This window comes from Vitis riparia, chromosome 11, assembly GCF_004353265.1.
Source record: "Vitis riparia cultivar Riparia Gloire de Montpellier isolate 1030 chromosome 11, EGFV_Vit.rip_1.0, whole genome shotgun sequence".
Lineage (NCBI taxonomy): Eukaryota > Viridiplantae > Streptophyta > Magnoliopsida > Vitales > Vitaceae > Vitis > Vitis riparia.
The window spans coordinates 6,207,074-6,223,218 of record NC_048441.1 but is presented as its reverse complement, the minus strand read 5'-3'; the positions used below and the strand labels follow the sequence as shown (position 1 = coordinate 6,223,218).

Here is a 16,145-nt window from a genome sequence, read left to right as displayed (position 1 = left end):
CGCTGGTTTTTGTTACATTCATTTTATGGAGCTCGCCCAATTTTTGTTACTGCCATCACCTTTGGTTCTTCAATCTTGTTAGGTGTGGTCAGCTCACAGCGACTTGGTCTCGATGATGGCTCAGACAAAGGTTTCACTTGATTGAATTTCTGGATTCTTGGAGGAGGAAAAGTTGCAAGAAGATGCAACCATTGTTCTGTCATAGGGCATCATTAACATGGCTATATCTCTTTGAAGCGTGTGAATTGGACAGTTTAATAATTCCAAATGAGTTGTATATGTTACTTTTGAGCTATTATTAGTACTGTTGAATACTTAGGTTTTAGTATTAAAATTGTCCATTTTCTACTATTGTTGCCTGTTGTAATTGCCCATATGCATATATTTTGAATCAAAATGACCATATAAGTATGTTTTTTCCTATCATAAACAACACTTTTCTCCTATAATAAAGAACTTTTTTTTTCCCAGCAATTTGAGTCCATTTACCTATAAATTATTACTTGTGTTCCCCTATTTTGATTGCAGTCACCTACCAAATTATTACATGTTGTATACTTGAAAAAATAAAAATAAACCTTTAATTTTTGTGCCAAACTTTTCATGTATTTATTTAATTTAACTTAAATTATTGTAATTACTTAATCACTATTACTTATTGAATAATTGAAGTTAATCCTTTTCTTTCCCCTATTTTTTTTCCCCAAAACTTAGCTCCACTTAATTTAAAAACCATTTTTAGTAAAATACAATTACCACATCTCATGTAGGGATAAAAAGGTCAAAATATGATCCCATTTTGCAAAAAATAACCTTCACCTTTTTTAAAAAAAAAATGCTATATTTTTTTTCTTGATAAAAATACCTTTCATTAAAATTTATGATAAGGAGTGGTTTAGTTCATTAGAGGTTATATTTAAATTTAAATTCATGAAAATTATTCTTTTAAAGTAGTGAATATTTCAAGCTTTTAGTAAAAATATTTCTTTCATACACTTAAAACTAATTTTCACCTCATATTAAATGATCCATTTCCACTTTATTACACATCATTGAAACCCAACTATAATATTATTGAATCTTTGATAAAAACCATCCTATTCCAAACCACACCATATCATGAAGAACAAAACTTATGTTGTCCCCAAATACCACTTATGCTACTTATGTTGTGTTCAAGGTTGCACTCCTCTTTCTTACAGCCTTAAATTTAGTCCGATGAAGGTTAAATGGGGAATGAGGATGGGTTAGAGATGTTGTCAAAACTGTTTATTTGAAAGACTCATAATCAGAATGTGGAGTAGATGTGGACAAGTACAAGGGAGAGAGGAGGGGGTGGCTGGAGATGGGGATTTACTTCAATCTAATGACAGGGAGATGATGGAGAGTGGAGCTGTCAATTTTTAACTAGAAATCTAGCCTCATCGTGCAATACATTATTTAGCTTAGAAGCCAAAATAAGCTACACACAAAATTCAATATATTTATATTCATTTATTTAAAAAATTAAAATATCTCAACAAAATTATTAATTTTATTGAAAATTTTTTATTATATTTTGAAGACAAAATTAAATCATTCAAAATTTTAAATAGGATGTTATATAATTTTATTTGAAAGTTCATTTTAAAAGTCTCCCGACAATTTTTTTTTGTAACTTTATTTAAATTATTAAAATTATTGAAAATTGTATTTATAATTTATCTTATCAAATTAATTTTTATGTAAAACTTATATTTTATAAAAATATTAAAAACTGATCTTTTATAATTTTTTTTTTGTATATTTTAGTTATTTGTCAATAACTTTATCTTAAAAATTTAAAATAAAGGATAATGTTGGTTTTTTTTTTCTTCAAAAAATCACTAATAAATGATAAATATTTGGTGATATGTTATATTGGTAGTTAGATCTTTTGTGATCCCTAAATTTTCCTTTTTTTTTTTAAAAAACAAAAGACTTGATTTTTTTTCTCCCATATTTTAATCAAAAAACTAGGTGTACCAACTTCCCATCCATTTTTTCATTTTCCCCATATGTGATATTTGAACCAATAATTCTACCAATATCATCGATTTTTTTGCTATAGCATCTTAAGCTAGTTTCAAGTTCTAGCCTTTTGATGCTTTAACATTGCATGTTTTCTTATAAAACTCCTCATATCTAATGCAAACAAACTACAAATTGGTAAGAATACGAAACAATCTCTTCAATCCAAAGAATTAGTCATATAAGTCAAAATTGAGTTTAATTTTAAAATTCTTCTACAAATTCCATTTTATATGGAGAATCCTTAATCGGGGTGATAATGGAGGTTAGCAAATGATAACTTAATATGTTAATATATCACCTATATTTTTGATCGAGGAACTGCGAATAGGTAGTTGTCATGTTTTCTATACCTAATTGGAATATCTTAAATTTAAAACTTTTGGTCTTATTATATTTGAGTCAATTATTATTTTGGTTGATTATTGAGATTTAGAGTTAGTTTAACGATGTTATTAAAAAACACTTTCAACCTTAAAATAATAATACTTAATTTTTTTTTTACTTGAATTCTTCTTGCAATTTTTATAATGACCAACACCTATATGTATTTATCATATCCACGATGCAACACTTCCCTATGCTCCTTAATAAATCACCTTAAAACCATATGGAGGTTTGATAACTCAGTTACTTCTTGATATTTGTTTTTTCTTTCTAAATAAACGTTCAAGATTTTTCAAACTTGATCATAATTTTTAAAGTTTTTGAACAAGAGGAAACAATGACATGTATAGATTTTCTTATAATTTTCTATTTAACACACCTATATAAGATTTTCAAATCCTTTTTATACCTAAAACCCAAGTAATTTAGTCAATAATTTTGAAAAGATTTTCAAAACAAACATACCTAGGATGCTTATGTATTATCCCATCAAATTCCAAAAAATAAAAAAATAAAAAGCCAAATTATATATAATTAGATAGGGTAAGGTAGATCTAGTAATGTCCCCACTCAAATTTCCCATAAAAACATCTTATGTATTATATCATCAAATTTCAAAAACATAAAAATAAAATCTTATAGATTTTTTAAAATCAAACAGAATTCCTATAAATGTAAATTTAATTTTTACAACATAAAAAATAATTGCATTTTAAATACCACAAAAATTTTAGATAAAAATAATGTTATAAATTTTAAATAAAACTAAAAAGTAAATTTATTTTATAAATTGAATTTCACTCACCTCTCTTGAGGTTGAGTTAAATGTCCTTAACCACAATTAATTTAAAATTTCATCAAATATCATTTTTTATCTTATTTATTTGTTAATTTCATTTTTTTTCTTTCTTCAAGTTTTGAAAATTTATCACAATTGTATAAAAAAACCAAAAAAATAAAAATTATACTAAAATTTCATAGTACTAACTAATAATAAAAATAAAAGATAACAATTTTGTCATAGTTATTAGCTATAATATAAATAATAATAAATAAAAAGAAATGTATTTGATCACGTGTATTAAAATAATAGTCTTCTCACCTGTTTATGGTATATGATTTTTTTAAAACCTTGGATAATTTTGGCTCACAAATGTGTATGATTTTAATGCAAATTTAGGAACTTTTTGGCCATTGTGCCTTTATGGTAATTGTCCAGGGTAAAAATGTAAATTTATTGTCAGAACTCAGAAGTGAAGTTAGCTTAGCTCTCATGCGGACGATTAGTAGTAGGCGCTGTTCTGCACAACCTCCAAGAAACGCTCAAGAAAACTGGAAAACGAATCGCATATAAAGGAGATTTGAGAGACAGCCTCACTCCATGCTTTCCTATCAGTTTCTCGCATTTTCCCGAGAAAATCTCACGTCGTTTCCAAGAAAAAGCCCTACCACCGTATGGTTTCCAACCTCAAGCTGTGATAAGAGATGTTTCCTCCGGCTGACGACCCTCCCGATCTAGGGATCCCACCCAACCGCGGCCCTCTGCCCGTCAGGAGAAACCCTAACTCTAAACCTAACCCTCGCGTTCGTTCTGGCCATCGACGCAATGCCCGGCCGCAGGGGATTCGGGGGGTCCGAGCTCACCGAGGCGCTCTACGTGGGATTCTTGACGTGTTCTTTTTGTTACTGCTTTGTTTCGTATCTGTTTCTCGCATTTTACCGAGAAAATCTCACGTCATTTCCAAGAAAAAGCCCTACCACCGTATCGTTTCCAAACTCAAGCTGTGATAAGAGATGTTTCCTCCGGCTGACGACCCTCCTGATCTAGGGATCCCACCCAACGGCGGCCCTCTGCCCGTCAGGACAAACCCTCGCGTTCGTCCCGGCCATCAACGCAATGCCCGGCCGCAGGGGATTCTGGGGGCCCGAGCTCACCGAGGCGCTCTATGTGAGATTCTTGACGTGTTTTTTTTTTTTAAATTTTTTATGCTTTGTTTATAGTTGTTCTGATGATCATGCAGAACAAAATCGGCGTGATAGAGCAGGAGTGGTCGTTTCTTGACGGAATTAAGTCTGGGACATCGTTGAAGTTCGGGTAGGAAAGTTTGTTAAGGAGGTTTGGAGAGCGGGACTGACTCGATCAGTTGCGGTCAGAAATGAGGATCGGCGTTCGGAGGCCTAGGCTTGCTCTTGTGAGTTTTTGCTTTGAGAATGGAGAATGTTTGCGTGAGGTATGATTGTTGGTGATTTATTTTACCGAGTCTTTCTGTTTTAGCTGTTGCAATTGGATTGAATTCTTTGTGTTCTATTTGATTCTTCTTCAATTATGTTAGAGAATCTTGTTGTTGTGGGTGTTGCAATTGGGAATCGAATTGCTTGGATTTGATTTGACTGTTCTGGATTTGTGTGGATTAATATTGATCTGATGAGTGTTCCGATAAAGAATTGAGGTTTATGCATATTAATCTTGATCTGTTTTGGCTGTTGCAATTGGGATTGAATTCTTCGTGTTTGACTTGATTCATCTTGATTTATGTTAGTGAATCTTGCTGTTGTGGGTGTTGCAATTGAGAATTGAATTGCTTGGATTTGATTTGTTTGCATTTTGATCATTTGAATTCTTCAAAGCCCTTATTTATCTCACTCCTATTCTTAAACCCTTATTTCTTACTTCATGCTTGCAGTATTTCTGTTGTAAAATGAAAACATATAATATTAATTTCAAACTACTTTGAAGTAAAGTTGCTTGATGATTAATTAATCAATGCCTCTTAATGTCAATATATTTATGATTTTCCTATAAAGAGACCTGATCTCTTAGTGGTTAGTTAAATTGAATTTTGTTTAGGAATAGAACATATTATTACCATCCAGCTTTATTATTGATCTCTGCCCTAAATCCTAATAACTGGTTATTTATTAGGTATTCTTTACTCAATAAGAAAATGCCGTTCCATTGATATTTTTCTCTTTCATATTAAAGTGAAGAATTTTGGTACATAGTAGTGCATTATTCTGAGTGCATGCTATCTTAGCCTTCAATATCTGTCAATATCTCCCATATAGATTAGTGTCATTATATATTACCCTAATATTTATTCAAATTTTTCATGCTGTGTCCCATATAGATATCAATTGGTACCTTTATTGATATCACTTCATTTTTAACTTTCATATGAATATTATGTCAATGATTTATTAAGTTCCAAAATATATTTCAATCATCTAAATAATTTATCATTGGTTATCTATTATATTTTCCAATATTCAGGTAGTGCATCTGGAAATGGATCACGTTCACCCTTCAAATTTGAGTCTCCCATTTCTCTCAAGGCAGGACAAAATGAGATTGCTCTTTTGAGCATGACTGTTGGCCTACAAGTAAGTTGCCCTCCTTTATTTTATTTACTTAAGTGCTTGACACTTGCTGGAAGGATCTGGTTGTTTGTTTTGATTGCCTCACACTAACTTTTTATGGTGCAATGGGCTATATGCTTCTATTGGAAAAGAAACACAGTGCAGACATACATTGCCTTCTCCTATGTGGTGTTTTAACCTTCACAAGTCCTTCGGATAAAATGTTCATTGCAACTAGCTAGTTTGCAATTGCTTTGTTTGACATCTTTTTGTACTTTTTTATTATTTCAGGGCTAATTTTTATTTCCTGGATGATGACATTTACTCGTCATGAGATATACCGGGGGTTTTTAAAATGTCAAACACCATTTTTATAGTTATTGCATTAGTCAATTGATTGCTTTATGTCACTCATTTACATTCATAAGTTGGATGTAGGGCATATGCAAAAGAACTTCTTGCCTTTTATGAGACTAGCTGTTGTTTTTTTATTGTTGCTGTTGTTGAACTTTTGCACCTAGGATATGCAAGTCAGAATGAATATGCATTTTATTAATTACAAACCTACTTGCTTATGGGAATGTATTGTGGACTACAACATGACTTGAACTAGGTTTGAAGTTCCTTTCATATGCTCTTTATCACTAACTGATTTTTTATTTTTTATTTTTATTTTTGTGTTGTTTGTGGAATGCTGGACCATTTTATGAATGGGTTGGAGTAGGGTTAACAAGTGTAAAGATTAAGGGTTTAAATAATGGAATAATGGACTTGTCTACATATCCTTGGACCTACAAGGTATTTCTCTTTGTTTTGCCTATCAATTTTCATCTTAGGACGCTACTATTTCAAAGCATTTTGATCTCTTAGTTGTTGTAAGAACCTTGAATATTTTTTCCCAACAGAATGTTGATCATATTTCTGGTTTACTATAAAACTATTTTGAACAGCTTGGTTCTATTCTTTTATGGCCTAGATTATGTACGCCAGTTTTTGGTTTCTGTAAATTTACTACTAGGAGATCACACAATTTGGATCCTTCTCTATTTGCTTGTCAATCATAGAGGTAGTGTCCTGATGAATACAGAAAATTAATTCCCCTGCTGACTAAATTAGAACAGCCATTATTTTAGCCTTTTGGGGCTTACAGGCAAACTGCATATAGTTCAACTCACAGAAGGGCCTAAGGAAAAAGGCTTAAGAATCATCTGTTAAAATATTTCCTTTCAGATTCACAACTCTAAAAGTGAGGCTTAAATGTTGTGCACTTAGGCTTCCTGCCCAGAGAATACTTCATATCTAAGAAATTCACCTTTTATATTAACCTAAAACAAGGTCTTGTCAACTGACAAGTTTCTTTTCCTGTATTTTATTTAATTTATTGATTTACACCAGTCATTTCATATTTAACTTGAGTTCTTTTAAATTTATGATTAATGAATAAATCACGTACCATCAAAATTCTAGCAACCATTAGAAGAACAGCTTGGGTATTTTGTGTCAAATTTTATTGGTTAGATACAATCTTTATAACCTAAACAAAAAGTGGAAAAGATGGAAGATGTAGATATTTTTGTTGATCTCCATTGTTTTACTAAGTTTAGCATCAATTAGTCATTCACCAAATGAACAAATCTCAACCCTTATAAGGCTAAAGAAATGAAAATCAAACTTAATTTGGCATGGAACAAAAGTGGGACATACTTGGGAACTCTATTAGCTATTCTAGCATAAGGATAAATTGTAAGTTTGAAAATTATGGGAATATTTTCGAATTTGAGCTCCTACTTCTCGAAGGCTTAGTTAGTTAGTGCAAAGTAGCATCTTGTATTACATAGTTCCCCATTGGATTGGCTTTTGAGAAGTCAAGATTTCCTTTTTAAGCTGAATAATATGAGCTTTCAAGCATATTTGGGTAGTTTTATTAAAGAGTTTTTTGACTTAAAAAATAGCTCAGTATGAAATCGAGGAAAATGTTGTATTTTATAGAAGCCAATTTCTTACTAATGTAGGAGCTTTTTCATATTTAATGGAAGTTTTTATAATATCAATTTTGCTTCTTCAAAATAATAACTTCGATTTCACTTAAACTTCTAGCTAAAGCTAAAAACAAGAAGTAATTCTTAATGGCTCTTAGTTTCGAGTTGAAAATAAGCTTCTAGCAAACTTGACATGCTAAAATAATGTGGTAGACTAGTAGTGTATAATTGAGTTGGACACCCTAACTTGACTACCGGTCAAGTTGTTGTATAACTAAATCCAACCCCTTAGTAAAGTTGGTTGAAAATACTCTATGTCAACTCCAATCAAGTAATTGTATAATTGTGATGTAGGACAATCGTAGGATGGTTGTACACAATCAAATAGGTGGACTAGGATTTCAATCTTTTAGGATTTAAGAAGGAAAATGAATAATAAAAATTATGGTAATGGGGAAAAGTAAAATAAAAGATAGGAAAAGTAAGATAAAGGATAAAAGATGGAAACATTAGTGTCTTAGAAGAAAAATAATGGAGTCTCACCATTAAAATTTGTAGGGTATGCAAGAATTATAAATCATTGGTCATTCATTAATTCAGTTTTACATTGATTACCCTTATTTGTAAGCTTTAGAAAACCTTAAAACCTGAATAAAACTATGAAAAAAGAAACCTAACCAATATAGCAACTTGTTATGACTCTTATTTATTTCCTAAAACACCTGAACCTCTAAATAATAAGATTAAAATAAAATAGTAACTTTTTGTCTAAAATTAGAAACTTAACTTTATAAAAACTTCTTGTAATAAGAGTTTCTAATGAAGAAGACTTCTAGATTTTTAAGTAAACTCAAATAGAAACTTTAGAAAAAAATGTTTAAGAAATTAGAAAGTTTAAAAATGTAGAAACTTCTTTTAAGGAGAAATTTCCAATAACAAAACTTCTCAAATTCTAAATGCAACTCAAACACTAATCATTAGCTAATTATGACTCTAGATAGCCACATTAGCGGTAAAAAAACACATTGTGTTAGATGAAGGACTTGAAATACATTAGAGTTTGAGGTTGTAAGATTATAGTTGATTTTTTTTTCTCCATTTTGTTAATGTATATATTGAAATACATTATTTAATTATTTTATTGTCTCTATTTTTATTTTTATTCCTTATTTGTTTGTTTTAGGATTTGATTCAATTTACATGGTGCTTGGTAAAATTAAAACTTATTGACTTAAAATGACTTTAATTTAAATTTTGTTGAATTTGTTGACTTAAAACTTATTTCTTAATATTTACTTTAAGTCATTAAGTTGATTTACCAAGCGTATGCTTAGTCTATTGATTTTTTTAATTTTTACATATTGCTCTCTAATAGCTTAGTATAAAATATGAAGTATGTTTACCAGTAATTTAATAGTAACTGATTTACTTTGTCATAACTTAGCGTTTAACATTTACTATGTTAGTAAGCTTGATTATGCTAAGTAACAAGTAATAAATAGTAACTAAGTAAATGTTTAGCTGCAGTGCCATTTTGATTACTTTGGTAACATCTAAGGACTTAGTTTTGTATTACAGGCTTATAGTATGACTAAATTGGTAGGGACAACAACATGTTTAGTATTTGAATAGTTGAATTTTGAATTGTATTCACCTACAAAATTTTACAATTAAGGATCTACATGTTAAAGGAATAGTGGTTAGAATATTGAGATGCATGTTCAAGGAAGTAGGGCTGTAACTTGTAAGCTCTCTCTCAAGATGATTAAGGTTAGGCATGTTTGAAGCAACACATGGGTCATGCAGGAAGTTGTGTCCAATTTGTAATAAAGTTTGTATTGAAGCTAGGGTATATTTGATGAAACATACTAAGGGATAATGGTGAAGAAAATTTAACGGTTTTGGATATTCTAAGAGAGAGATTGTTTTATGGCAAGCTGTATGCATCGCTTTAATTTGGGTGGTATGGCGGGAAAGAAATGCAAGAATTTTTTAGGATAAAGCAAGGAATTAAGAGAACCTTTGGGATTCTATTCATTTCCTTGCTTCTCTTTGGGCTTTTTGTTCTAAGGTTTTTAAGGGGATTCTCCTTAACGTGTTACAACTTGATTAGTTAGCGATGTGTAATCCCAATGGGTTGGCCTAACCTAGAGAGTTTGCTTGTTTTTACTTTGTATTTTCTTGTATTTGATTCCGTGTAGTTTTGTTTTTCTTTGGTGGGAAGATTCCTCATCCTTTTCTTGTACATCCTTTTTATCAATATATTCCTTTGTCGTTTCCTATAAAAAAAAAAAATGCTAAAGAAATAAAGAAAATGAAATTATAATTGGAGAAAGAGTTGAGGTTGAAGCATGATGATAAGAGGAGATTTATTTGAACCATGTGATGACTTGGATTGGCTTATGAATATATGGTCAGCAAGAGAGTCCAAGGATACATAGAGAGGAAGGAAAGATCAATAGAGGTTAGGTCATGTTGTCTGGCCTAATATGTTGAGGGAGGAAATTGCGAAGCTTTAAGATAGTGTGGTGGAAGAGGAGTGTGGTACTGCGGTAGCTCAAATGGACCTTGAGGCTTTTATCCATTACCACATTCATTGTGATTGTAATCTGCAATGGATTGCTCTGAATGCATCTGCACCTAGGTTGACTATACGAGTTATTGAGCTTCACAGAGTTGGAGTTATGACAACTTGAAATTAGGAGTTCCTTGATATAAACTTAAAAAACAAACTTAGTGAAAGTGTTTTCCTAATTATAACATATAATCACCTGCCTCTGAATAGTCATTGTGATTCTGTTGGATGCAATCCATCTTAGATGTGGTTGCTGAAGGCAGGAAAAGTCTGACTAGTCCTACTCCTTATGAAGATTCATGAGGTTAAAAGTGAAAAGTTTGCTTATTAATTCATAATCACCTGCCTCTGAATAGTCATTGTGATTGTGTTGGATGGAACACATCTTAGAAGGGCTTGCAAAAGTCAGGAAAAGCTGGAGGGATCCTATTCCTTATGAAGATTATGAGGTTAAAAAGTGAAAAGCTTGCTAATCGGAAGAAACGATAATGCCTTTCAAGGAAATTTGGAAAGAGGGATTACCACTATGTGGTGGCTAGGGTGGATTCATGAAGAAAAACATAACAAATATCTAATAAAATCCAAGATGGCTCCAATTTTTCACAAATTGAGTGATGGTTCTATATGTGCATAGTATAAATGCAAAGTATTTTATGGTCTGATATACAAATTAATGGATGAGATCGAAGGAAATTACTCTCCAAGTGGGTATATCCAGTCAATTAGCCATCAAGGCCTTGGAAAAGATGTTGATTTAAAAAATGTTACATTTTTTTAGCTGGTCTTATCTTGATGACAATGATAAGAAAGCAATGTAAACAGTGTATTGAAGTGGGTTGAGAAAATCACCATGTAACTACATGAAGAAATTTCCAACGATTATGAATTCTATGTCCTGCCAGTGCAAATGTAGAAGGGTAATAATTAGCAAGTCACAATTAGCCATGTATTTACATTAGGGTAATATGGACTAATGAAAAAATACTTGTCCATAAAATTATGGCCAATTGAAACATTCCACAATGAATAAATGTTCATTTGAAAGTTTCTACACTGAATAAATTTTCAAAAAATAAAACAACTCACTGTGGTTGCATGAGGTCCTCAATTGAGGAAGGTCAATTGTTTTGTAATTATATGGACTAATAAAATACAACTTGTCCTTAAAATTGTGGCTAATTAAAGGTTTCCACATTGAATAAATTTTCAAAAAATATACCAATTCAATGTGTCACATGAAGCCAACAATTTTGGGGACAAGTTGTATTTTTATTAGTCCATAAACTTGCCCGTGAAATTGTGGCTAACTGAAAGTTGCACATCATATTTTAGATTATTAAAATTATTTGTTTAAGTAACTTTAGTTCATTGCAAAGATTAAGGAATAACTCTATTGTGATTGAAGACTACAAAAATATTGTCTTTGTAACTCCTAGAAAGGAGAAGCCCTTAACCTTCAAGGCTAAATTCAAAAGACATGAAGTTGAGAACTTTCTCTCCAAGTGAGACTCAAGCTCTTCTAGGGAGGTTCAAGACTTTTTCAAAAGAGGTATGAAGTGTCTTTGAATCTGTTATGGGAGGCTCCAAAGTATCTTTGAATCTAAAAAAAAGGCTCTAAAAGATCTATGACTCTTCAAATGAGGCTCTAAAATGTCTTTGGATCTTTAAATGAGGCTCTCAAGTATCTTCTAGTCCTTAGAGGAGGCTCTAAAGAGTCTATGAATCTTCAAAGCTTCAAAAGATCTTCAAAGTTTCATGATTAACATCTCTAAAAGGCTTCCTTGATTAAGATCAACCTATTCAGGTTCTCCATCAATGTTTTTGTGAAACTTCAAGACTCTAATCTCGAAAGGCCAAATCAAGGATTTCACTTTCCTTGGTTATAGTTGTTCAAATCAAGATCCAATTCAAGTAAACAAAAAAAAAAAAAAAAATTGAAATCAAGACTTCAAATGTTCTAGTCTTCAAATTTTCAATCAATGTTTTATTGAAACTTCAAGACTCAAATCTCCAAAGGTTGCCTCTATCCAAGCAAGAGTTTTCACTTTCCTTGGTTATAGTTGTTCAAATCAAAATCCAAATCAAGTAATAGAAAAAAAAAAAAAGGCTCAAATCAAGTCTTCAAATCTACAACACTCAAGTCAAGTTAGGCTTGAGGCTCTAGTATGCAAATATGAATATTCAAAGGCTTCTCAATTTGGGATTAGTTTTCTTCAATTCCTCAATTGACAACTCCATTGGAGGAAGACACAGGAGATACACTTTTTCTTTTCCCCGAAAAGGCAATAGAGATTGTAATCATTTTAAATTAAAAGGAAATTTTTTTCCAATGTTTTCCTAGTGAAAAATGTGTTAATAACAAGAATACATATAATCATCTTTATTGCACCGTAGAGTTGTGACGCTTAAGGAAAAATTAAGGTATATGTTCTACTGATGCATAAAAGAACTTGAAGCGGGGAAGTCAAAAAAGGCTTTCATCTAAGTGAGGATGATCATGCTTGGAAAAACTTTTGGTTGAAGACAGCTGTTATTACTTTTTCTGTTTACTGTAGCACAGATGCACAACAGCCCATATTCCAGCAATCTAGATAAGTTACTAGGAAATCTATTCTTCAAAATCTGCCTTTTATTTCTCCCTCCAGAATTAATACACATACATGCAATTAAAAATTCCATGACATTTGTGACAATATTAAAAATTAAAGGGTGAAACTAAACCAGACATACTTTATTTTTGGCATCTGGTTATTTTTGTTGTTTTTTTGTATGGTTGCTGCCAATTAGGTTGTCCACCTTGTAGATTTTTGTGTGCTCTGTTTGATTTGATCCCTAGGTGTAATAGCAACCCTTGTAACAAGTTGGGGAGAAATGAGAAAGAAGAACGAAGAAAAGAGGAAAAGATTGAATTTATCACATTCTTATTTGCTGTATTAGATATGTCAGTTGTTAGGAGATAGTTTAAGTTGATGTCTTACATATTTGAGATGACTATTTTTGTTCAGGTAGCAAAAGTGACTGCTGAAAAAAGTAAGACTATTTTGACTAATATTGAACGATGACAAAAGGTGCATCTCTTACCAAACTTCTTGTTTGTGTATGCTTGTGTAATTTTCTTACTCAATTTGTTCTCATTTGTAGGGAGTTGCAAGTACTGATGGTAAGTTTCATATAAATTTGACCATGTTATAGCTCAAATGAATGTTTCTATGCAGCAACCTTTTTCTTCTCATTCCTTATATATATATATATACGTACATACATATATATATCAATTACCATTAAGTTTTTTCTCTCTCTGTGATGTCTCACATGTTTTTATGGTTTAAGCATTTTTTATAATTGTTCTGGCATTTCTACCAATCTGTTAATTTTGTGAATTTCTTACCTTGTAGTACTGATGGGTGAATTACAGGGACAAAATCATAGAGCATATGATTCAACTCTGCAATTGCAGATCTGCTATTAATTCATTCTGTCTTGTCAAAAAGCTCACTAACACTAGGAATGCTTAACGTTGTTCCATATCAAAAACCATTTAACATAGTTTGACATGGATTTCTTAGATATGCAAATAGAGGCTTTGGATTTTATTGATTGGAATGAATATTTATGGTACAAAATAGAATCTTGCTTCCTGGTACAAGCCAACCACCACTGAATCTGATCTTATTTTGCACAATTATCTAGACAAAATGCGCTATTTAGCTAGAGTAATCATTGTTTTCCAATAGACAATTTTTGTAAGGTATATCATGCAAGCTTAGTGGTATGGTGCTTGCAATTTTCTTAATTTTCTCATGGAATTTAGTTTTGACTTAGCCTGTTTATTCCTCTATGATCCTCACATCTTATCCTTCATGTTGTTTTTGAGGCTAACTTGATTATCATTTTATATATGGTATGTTTATGTTTTTACTTTGGTGCAACATGCATTGCGGTCTTCAAATGAATTACCATTTAGTTGTATGAATTTGGTCTAATTTCATTCTACCACCTTCTTAGAAGTATTATCTTCTCTAGGTGATTGCAGAACAGGTCTTCAATAGAAAATTTATGAGCTATATGTGATTTTATTGCCACAACATAATTTAGATGGATTTTATTCAAACTTAGCATTACTGAGGAGGGATTCCTTTCCAACTTTCTTGGTGTAAATGGAACTATTTGTTTATACTCCAAGTGCATCAAATTATTAAACTAATCAACTCTACTTTCTGAGGGCCTGAAAAAAGACTTACTTCAGTACAAAGGAATTAGAAACTAGAGCTATACATTGTTTTAGTCTAATGAAGCTAAAATCTAGCATAATGTGGAACATGATTTTGTTGCAATCTTAGAATGCTATGTGTTTATTGCAATTTCCTTGGTAGAGTTGTATAATTGAATTACAAAGGATATTGGAGCATAACCTTGCAATATGTCAATGATTTAAATAAACTAATTATCTTCCAAGTTGTGTACAATTTTTTACTTCAGCTACTTGATAATGATGGAAAGTGTTATTCTAATTATTAGTTCGACTCAATTATGTGCAACTCCAATATCAATCAATTTTTCTGCTGGACCCTCTTGGGGACAGTCACTCACCTTACTTTTATCCTCAGTATTTGGAGTTCCAATTGAGGTAACTATACAACAGCAACACTCCAGCCAGCCTATTCCTCATATTTTGGTCAAATGTGCAGATTATCTCATATTATTAGGTAATTCACAGAAGACAAAAATAAATGGATAATTACAATTTATGTTAATATCCATTTATGATTTGATCTTTTTTTGTCATTTTTTGATTTTTAGGATTAAACTCACCACACGTATTTAAATCAGAAGGAGACAGAAAAGTTATTCAGCATTTGGTTTCATTATACAATAAAGGTATCCCGATCTCATATTTGATGCTGGTAATTTGGTTGACTTACAGGCTGGTTTGTTGACCTTATTTGCAATTGCAGATTCAAACACATCATTTCCAGAGGGTGTAAACCCAGTTGATGCTGCAGCCTTAGCCAAATGTTATCTTGCAAGCCTTCCTGAGCCTTTGACCACCTTTGAACTCTATAATGAGATCAGAGGGGCTCGTTCCAGCATACATGTGATGAGAAATATACTGAAGAAACTTCTTAGTGTGAACTACATGACATTAGAATTTGTTACTGCACTTTTGCTCCATATTAGCCAGAAGTCACTTCTTAACAAGGCAACCAACACTTCCCTTTCTTTCTCTCTTGTTTATTTGCTCATGAAAACAACTGCACACTTGAGGGAGACCAATTATTCCCTTCCTTATTGGCCATTGAACCAATAAAAATTGTGTTATGTGGATGTGAGGATCACCATGCTTTGCTTGTGTATGTGCACCAGACATACTCATTACAAACATATACTACTGATTCAAGAGAATAGAGCTGAAAATGATCAGCTTGTGCTGATCCCTGCCCCTCACCCCTCCACAGTCCAATTTCTACAATTTGCAGTACGATTGCATCTTGCACTCAATAAAAAACCTTGGGGAGGAATGCTTACTTAATGTGTACTTAGGGTTCCCAATTTTGCCATTATCTTGTATGGCGTCTATTATGTACTCCACCTAACTAAACAATAGCTAATAAGTTGCAGTCAATTGCTATTTGTATTCCCTTTTCTTTTATATAGCTTGACCTTTTTGTCATTTAGTATGTTCCAAAAGCTTGTGTTGAGTATAATTTTGTTGCTTCATGGTAATATTCACTGTGATTTGTTAAACCATGTCTTTGCTTGCTTGCCGTTGTAGTTTGCTATGTATGTCCGCACTTGCA

At 31.8% G+C, this 16,145-nt stretch overlaps 1 long non-coding RNA gene and 1 pseudogene across 1 annotated transcript; both read left to right on the top strand.

Moving 5' to 3' along the window:
• The first annotated feature begins 4,125 nt into the window (after window positions 1-4,125).
• On the top strand, window positions 4,126-6,147 carry LOC117925755. The gene is made up of 3 exons (XR_004653026.1): window positions 4,126-4,384; window positions 4,458-4,667; window positions 5,708-6,147. It is a non-coding gene; the product is annotated as an uncharacterized LOC117925755 (long non-coding RNA).
• A 380-nt stretch (window positions 6,148-6,527) lies between these two features.
• On the top strand, window positions 6,528-16,018 carry LOC117925754 (annotated as a pseudogene).
• Window positions 16,019-16,145: the final 127 nt, after the last annotated feature.